Source organism: Corythoichthys intestinalis, chromosome 18, assembly GCF_030265065.1.
Source record: "Corythoichthys intestinalis isolate RoL2023-P3 chromosome 18, ASM3026506v1, whole genome shotgun sequence".
In the NCBI taxonomy this organism is placed as follows: Eukaryota; Metazoa; Chordata; class Actinopteri; order Syngnathiformes; family Syngnathidae; genus Corythoichthys; species Corythoichthys intestinalis.
The window spans coordinates 33,341,235-33,350,000 of NC_080412.1; positions in this window are offsets into that span (position 1 = coordinate 33,341,235).

The following is an 8,766-nucleotide window of genomic DNA, read 5'->3' on the forward strand; positions in this document are numbered from 1 at the left end:
GATTAACGCGATTAAACATTTAAATCGTTTGACAGCTCTAGTTTGTACACCTTATGCCTAATATATACATAACACAATAAAACAGAATTGTTGTGGAACTCAACATGTTGACTGGACAGTTATGGACTATGCACATTAAATCATTGGTAACATCAAATATTACACAATACACCAAAGTATATCAGTAGCCGTGTCCTTAAGTCTTTCTGATAGTTTCCCCCTGACCTTTTTACTGCAATAATATAATGAAAACCTGAAATCATGGATTTTAGTTTTGGCCACCCCAAGATTTGAAGTGGCCCCATCTGGCCACCCCTATGAAAAATTTCTGGAGGCGCCACTGGTAGTAGGAGTGGGAACTAGGGTTGGGAATCTCTGGCATGGAGCCGATTCGATATGTATCTAGATCTGGGCCGGCCCAGGCCATTTGGGGGCCCTAAGCAAAATAATGCAAAGGGGCCCATATTTTTGGCCCACCATTTCATCTCAGTGTACTGTGAAACCCATACATGCAATCCAACCCATACGTCCATATTTTGTATATTAATCAGATTTTGTTGCACTGCATACTTCAAACTTCTCACCCCAAATGATTGTCAGTACTTGCAGTAGATAGCGCCAAACCTTTTTCTAAAAGAGGAAAGAAAGAAGTTAAAAACTTTTATTTTTTAAGCTAGTAATCAAGTATCAAAACTCACAAAAGTCAAATAAAGCAAACTGTAGTAAACAAAATAGAATATAAATTTAAAAATTGCCAGATTGGGGGCCCCCTAGCAGCTGCATAGTCTGCGTATAAGCTGGGCCGGCCCTGAATTCTAGATACACAGGTTACGATTAAAAAAAGATACATTTTTAAGCCGAGCGATTCAATACGATTCGATACAGTGTAAGAACGATACGGTTCGATAGAGTGAAAACTAGGGTTGTTCCGATCATGTTTTTTTGCTCCCGATTCGATCCCGATCGTTTTAGTTTGAGTATCTGCCGATCCCGATATTTTCCGATCCGATTGCTTTTTTTTTTTTTTTTTGTTCCCGATTCAATTCCAATCATACCCGATAATTTTTCCCGATCATATACATTTTGGCAATGCATTAAGAAAAAAATGAATAAAACTCGGACGAATATATACATTCAACATACAGTACATAAGTACTGTATTTGTTTATTATGACAATAAATCCTCAAGATGGCATTTACTTTAACATTCTTTCTGTGAGAGGGATCCACGGATAGAAAGACTTGTAATTCTTAAAGGATAAATGTGACTTTGTATATTGTGACTAAATATTGCCATTTAGTGTATTTGTTGAGCTTTCAGTAAATGATACTGTAGCCATTTAACTGTTCTGCCCAAATGCATGATGGGAAGTGCAACCATGACTGTGCGTAGTGGCACCAATTGATATATCTTCTCTCCGTAGGGAAATAACATAGGGTGTTAAGAAAAAGATCAACTACTACCTTTCTTCCCCACATTGCTTCCCACGATACTTCTAATTGTTGAGAGAGGGATTTTAAGGCTTTAGCCAATTAAAAAAAGGCTCCAAAGACTGCCAAAAGTCACTCTACTCATTTTACGCTGCCTTGTAGCTCTATAGATACAGTAGGTAAAACGGCGCTATTATAGATTAAACGCGACAATGAGTGAGTGGATCGTGCAGCGCATGTGTTAATTGTGTGAAATATTTTAACGTGATTCATTTTTAAAAAATTAATTACCGCCGTTAACGCGATAAATTTGATAGCCCTACTTTAAGCCAAAACTAAAGACTCTGGATGAGTGTAAGACATTTTGTTTGTAACTTTAAATACAATTAGAAAACGATTTAATTAAAAAATATATATATATTTAAAAAAAGGCATGTCCATTATTTTTTTGCCGATTCCGATACTTTGAAAATGATGTGATCGGGACATCTTTAATTATGATATTTCACATGTTATTTTGATGTTTTGGAGTGACACTGATGGTTTGTTAAACTTTTCAGCATGTTCTTTATGCTATAGTTATCTGAATAACTTGATAGCTTTGGCCACGGTCGCGTTCTGCCTTTGGCAATGTGTGTTAAATTGTATTATTGACTTTTTTATATTGAAATGCATGCTTTTAGTTTGTGGCGCTTTCACGCCCACGTGGGAGCGCACTCGCACTTGTTTACGTGAAGAAGAGCGCTCACACGCCAGAAGAAGACCGACAGCTACGTAGCTCTGAGTGAGTGGGCGAGTTAGCGAGAGAGAAACACGGCTGCGAACATACGTTCATTGTTTATGCTTGTAAAATATCTCTACAGAAGCAACAGCTGTGTGTATCATCTTTTCTGTTGTTGTTGTGTGTTTTCCACCCAGCTGTGTGGTTGTTTGAACGATGTGCTAATGCTAGTGAACGCATGCTAATCGTTTTTGTCATTGCTGTAAAAGCATCTAATTATCATTTATTTACGTTGATGCGAACCTGTTTGGTATCGAGGACGAAATTGATTCAACAAAGTATACGGACATCCAGCATCGTCATTTGGGAGTTTAGCCCGCTAAATAGCCAGGACCGAGCCATAGTGTCCTGGTGAGGACAGTACATTCGCATTTCGTCGTTCATGTACTGGACACTGTACACTTATTCAGCATGCTGTTCTCTATTGTAATTTTTATATTAAATTGCCTTTCAAGATGACATGTCTGTTCTATATGTTGGATTTTATCAAGTAAATTTCCCCCAAAAATGCGACTTATACTCCAGTGCGACTTATATATGTTTTTTTTCTCTTCGTTGGGCATTTTATGGCTGGTGCAACTTATACTCATGTGCGATTTGTAGTCCGAAAAATACAGTAATTATTTTCTGTATAAAAATTAATTTGGTGTTCAAAAAGTCTTTTTTTCAAACTTGAGTCTTGAAAAAGAAGGGGTCGTCTTATAATCAGGGCCGTCTTATATTCGGGCCAATACGGTATTGGTCAGAAATTTGATACATGATATTCTACGATACAACTGTTGAAACAAACAAACAAAAAAGATATTTCAAAATAGAAAAAATACTGTTTAAGTCATTTATTAAACAGTGACACATTTTCTGTGTAGCTTTGCCGTAAAATATAAATCTACTGCAAATTGTGTGCCTGCACATATAGAGAAAACAATCACAACCACTGATATCTCTTGGAGAGATCATGATGAATGGAACCCTTAATTTATTTAAAGTTTTAAATCTTAAAAAAAATAAATAAATAACAGTGCTGTAGGTGTCAGTCAGCAGTTGAGCTTGGAGTGGGACAGTGATAAAAGTGGTGGGTCTTGTGTTCGTATATGACCTTTGTTGCCAAAAGCATTGGTTTGAGCACTTCCACCATCTGCGTCAACATTTAAGATGTCGGACTCAGTCACATTCTTCCTCACCTTAAAAACAACAAAATAAAACAAAAAACATTAGCTACTTAATCGCATTTGAGTTGAAATCCTGATTTTTTGGACGTATTGAGTGAATTAAAAAAATATGAATTGAATGTATAGAAATTAAAAATGCGATAATTACCTATTTTTAATATGTAGGCTACATTAGTTATAATGCACATCACCTTATATATCTTGGAAGCTATTCAAACCATTTTTATAGCTTATTGTATCAAAATGACAGTAATAACAGTTTGTGTAGTAAACTGGTAAACTTGGTAGTCACTTGCAGGGCTGTCAACAGACTTGCAGGGGCCCTTGGACAAGAGACCATTACAGACCCCCCCCCCGCCACCGGCTTGTTACGACAACATATGTAGTAATTTTAACACTTTGCAAGCAATGACAGTGTAAATTTTCAAATTATTTCAATTTGAGATGGACAGTTAAATTTAACAGAATGTAATGTGATGTGACACAATCTAAACAAACAGTTTCCATCTATTGTCCCATGTAGGCTACAGTACAATACAACTGAGAGTCCTATGCCTGCCTGCTAGAGGTGTGACAAAATATTGAAATGGTGATCACAAAAGGTTATCGATATGCTTCTGCCAAGAATCAAGGTGTTGTTTTAAAAAGGTGTCTATGTCTAAAAAATAAATAAATAAAAAGGAACCAACAAGTTGCTACCAAAGTCTTCCACCGTAAGAGTGTCTCAGTTAACTCTAAGGCTGCATTGACGGTGCACGACGCCAAATCCATTTAGACTGGGAACGTTCGTTCATTCGAAAACCAGAGCATTCACAGTCATTCTGTCCAATTTTGAGGGCATTTACAGGTCATTTCCTGTTGAGTTTGAGTCACTGCCTATTCATTTGGGTGATTCCCTGGTCACTTCCTGTTCTATAACTCAAACAGGAAGTGACCCGTAAAATACCCCAAAATCAACAGGAAGTAACTGAAAATCAACAGGTAAATGACCTTAAATAGCCCAAAATTAACTCATTGCCTGGCATTAGCTGCCACTGACGGCCATAGACGTTCAATCCGTTTGAAGTGGGAGGGATCACAGTCCCAGGCTTCAACTGGGACTGTGTGACAGATGAGACCAAGATTAAGGTTTTTTGGCAACAAACACTCTAAGTGGGTCTGGCGTGCCACGAAAGATGTGCATGCTGAAAAGCACCTCATACCCACTGTGAAGTATGGGGGTGGGTCAGTGATGCTGTGGGGCTGTTTCGCTTCCAAAGGCCCTGGGAACCTTGTTAGGGTGCATGGCATCACGAATGCTTTGAAATACCAGGACATTTTAAATCAAAATCTGTTGCCCTCTGCCCGAAAGCTGAAGATGGGTCATCACTGGGTCTTTCAGCAAGACAATGACCCTAAACATAGGGCCAAATCTACACAGAAATGGTTCACCAGACACAAAATCAAGCTCCTCCCATGGCCATCTCAGTCCCCAGACCTTGTTTTGTTGGCAAAAGGGGGTTGTACAAAGTATTAACACCAGGGGTGCTAATAATTGTGACACACATCATTTGATGTCAAATAATTATTTCTTTATGTGGGATTTTCCCCCACTGAATAAATGCACTTGTATTGAAGGTTGGATTCTTCTCTTTTTTTCCATTAACGTCCCATATTATTTGAATTTTAAAAAATTATTAGAAGCTAAAAAACACATCTTAACCAGGGGTGCCAATAAATATGGATGGCACTGTATATACAACTTGGTGCTGAGAGAAAAAAAGTACCATTGTTTAAAAAAAAAAAAAAATCAAACATCTTTAGGCTTAAGCAGTTACTCATCACCTGAGTATTCTTTTTACCAAATACTTTTATACTTGTATTTCAGTACATTTTTTGGATGGCTACTTTTACTTTTACTTTTACTTGAGTCATATTATTTTGAAGTAACTCTACTCTTACGTAAAAATTTTGGTTACACTGCCCACCTTTGATGGACAGCTATAGAAATTTGACACACATTTATTAATATTTTGTTTTGTTTAGAAACTCTTGAATATTAGCCATACATATAAAAGATAGAAAAAAATATATAAAAGAATAGAAAAATAAAGTTACAGTAATCCACAAACAAAGGTCAAATTTCCTTTTGGATTGTGCTAGAAGAGGAACTAAAAGAATCACAGGCAAATCCCAGTGGGCCTTGTCAGCTGATATGACCACAAAATGAAGTCTGACTAGAATGCATGCCTTTTTATGTACAGGTCTGTTACATCACAATCATTATTTTTAAATGGAGTTATAACATTTAATCATTTTATAGGGAATTCATTTGAATTGTATGACATTAAATAAAAAAGGAAGTCCGATGATTCGCCCCTCCCAGTCGAAATAGATTAAAAGAAGTCTGCCGCCGTCAATAGCATTCTATGAGGTATATACTATGGAGAAAAATCTTCTTTAGAGTGTTACTTTGGGCTGTAATCTAAGTGTAATTCTATGTTTATTCTTTGCCTCTTTATGCCCAGCTGTGTTACATTGCGATCATCAATTTCAAATGGCGTTATAACATTTATTTATTCATGTATATATTACAGCTTAAAAACTAATTAGTCGTAATTAATCGTAATTAATTGCAATTCAAACCATCTATAAAATATGCCATATTTTTCTGTAAATTATTGTTGGAATGGAAAGATAAGACACAAGATGGATATATACATTCAACATAAGGTACATAAGTTCTGTATTTGTTTATCATAACAATAAATCAACAAGATGGCATTAAACATTATTAACATTCTGTTAAAGCGATCCATGGATAGAAAGACTTGTAGTTCTTAAAAGATAAATGTTAGTACAAGTTATAGAAATTTTATATTAAAACCCCTTCTTAATGTTTTTGTTTTAATAAAATTTGTAAAATTTTCAATCAAAAAATAAACTAGTAGCCCGCCATTGTTGATGTCAATAATTACACAACGCTCATGGGTGCTTAAGCCCATAAAGTCAGTCGCACCCAAGCGCCAGCAGAGGGCGACAAAACTCCAAAAAACACAAGTAACAAGTGGACATTGTGACACTGTGCTGTCATTTTAATCTGTTTTTAGCGGGGCATGTCAAATATTTTAACATGATTCATTTAAAAAATTAATTACCGCCCGTTAATGCGATAATTTTGACAGCCCTAATACATATATATCAACAACATTAACTCATTGGCTGCCATTGACGACGTGAGACGTCTAATTCATTTTGACTGGAAGGCCATCAATTGCATACAATGAGTTATATGCTGGAAAGAAAAATCTACTTTAGGGTGTTACTTGGCGCCGTAACCAGGGGGTATTTCTGTTTTTATTCTTTTTAATTTCATTAATTTAGTTTGAACCAGTTCAGGGTGTGCATCGCGTTGTTAGCTGGGAGAGGCTCCAGCACCCCCGCAACCCTTGTCAGGGTAAGCGGTTAGAAGATGTATGTATGTATAATTTAGTTTTTATCAACGCTGTATTAATTCATAAATGTTTTAATTCTATGGGAAAAAAAATAACAGTAATTATTAATCATTTATATATATTGTATTAATAATTACTTTTATTTTTACAGTAATTAAAACACAGACAAGACTAGAAAAGCAGTTTCTGCTCTTGCACCAATCTTTAAAATAAACTACTGTATTTTAAGCCAAAAGAACTGTTGTGTTTGGTAGAGCAATATGTCTATATGCTGCTATAGCAGTTTCATGGCACATTAAGCCCCCGAACTATTTTTAATTGGTCCGTTTTACCATGGAGACCCCCGTTAACAGAAAGAAATAATAAAACATAAAAAGAAGGTAAGTAATTTTCACTTTTAGCTTAAAATCATTAATTCATATGTAATATTTAGTTTAAAAAGAAAACGACTTTAGAAAATTATTCACTCGCATATTTTAAACTTTTAAAAAAATTACCTCATAATGAAAAAAAGTGTCTGGAAATAGGTCACGGATATTTACCTCATAACTATCGCTTAATTGTATTTTTTTTTTTTTTTTGTTACTGTCGCATTTTCCCCGTTATTTGAGATGATAATCGATTAAAACAAGGAAAAATTGAAAGAAAAAAAACATTTTTAAAAAGTTTAAAAGGGTAAATATATGAAACACAAACATACACACGGTCCCAGGCTTCAACTGGGACCGTGTGCTTTGGTCAGATAAGACAACGATTGAGCTTTTGGCAACAATCACTCTAAGTGGGTCTGGCGTGCCACGAAAGATGCACATGCTGAAAAGCACCTCATACACACTGTGAAGTACGGGGGTGGGTCAGTGATGCTGTGGGGCTGTTTCGCTTCCAAAGGACCTTGTTAGGGTGCATGGAATCATGAATGCTTTGAAATACCAGGATATTTTAAATCAAAATCTGTTGCCCTCTGCCCGAAAGCTGAAGATTGGTCATCACTGGGTCTTTCAGCAAGACAATGACCCTAAACATATGGCCAAATCTACACAGAAATGGTTCACCAGACACAAAATCAAGCTCCTCCCATGGCCATCTCAGTCCCCAGACCTTGATTTGTTGGCAAAAGGGGTTTTTACAAAGTATTAACACCAGGGGTGCTAATAATTGTGACACACATTATTTGATGTCAAATAATTTTTTCTTTATGTGGGATTTTTTTCCCCACTGAATGAATGCACTTGTGTTGAAGGTTGGCTTTTCCTCTTTTTTCCATTAAGGTTCCTTATTATTTGAATTTTTTAAAAAAGTATTAGAAGCTAAAAAACACATCTTTTTTCAGGGGTGCCAATAATTATGGAGAGCACTGTAAGTATGTTATGGTACAGTATGTTAACGTAATATAGCTATTAGGAGTTATTCAGATAAGTATAGCACAAAGAACATGCTATCAAGTTTACCAAACCATCAGTGTCATTCCAAAACACCAAAACAACATGTGAAATGTTATAATAATAATGTGTCAATAATTTAACACATAAGTCGTTCCAGACTATAAGTTGCGCCCCCAGCCAAACTATGAAAAAAACTGCGACTTATAGTCCGAAAAATACGGTAAGTACACTATAATATCTTGTTAAAATCGTGGCGTCTTTAATTATGCTCTCTCATGCTCTCACCTCCATTTAGGGTTTTGCTGTTTAATTCTTTTTTTAAAATGCCCTCCTGTTCAAAAATTTTCTTCCCCCAGATGAAATTTTGAGCTTTCCAATGATGTATCACACATGCATATAGAACAATTTTGAAATTTGGCTAAATTAGGGGTCTCAGAGTGGAACTTCAAGTTACCTGATAGATATACATATATATTAAGAGTGTAACGGTACATGTAATTATATTGAACCGTTTCGGTACGTGGTGCTCGGTTCGGAACGGAGGCATACCGAATGAGTTTCTGACATAA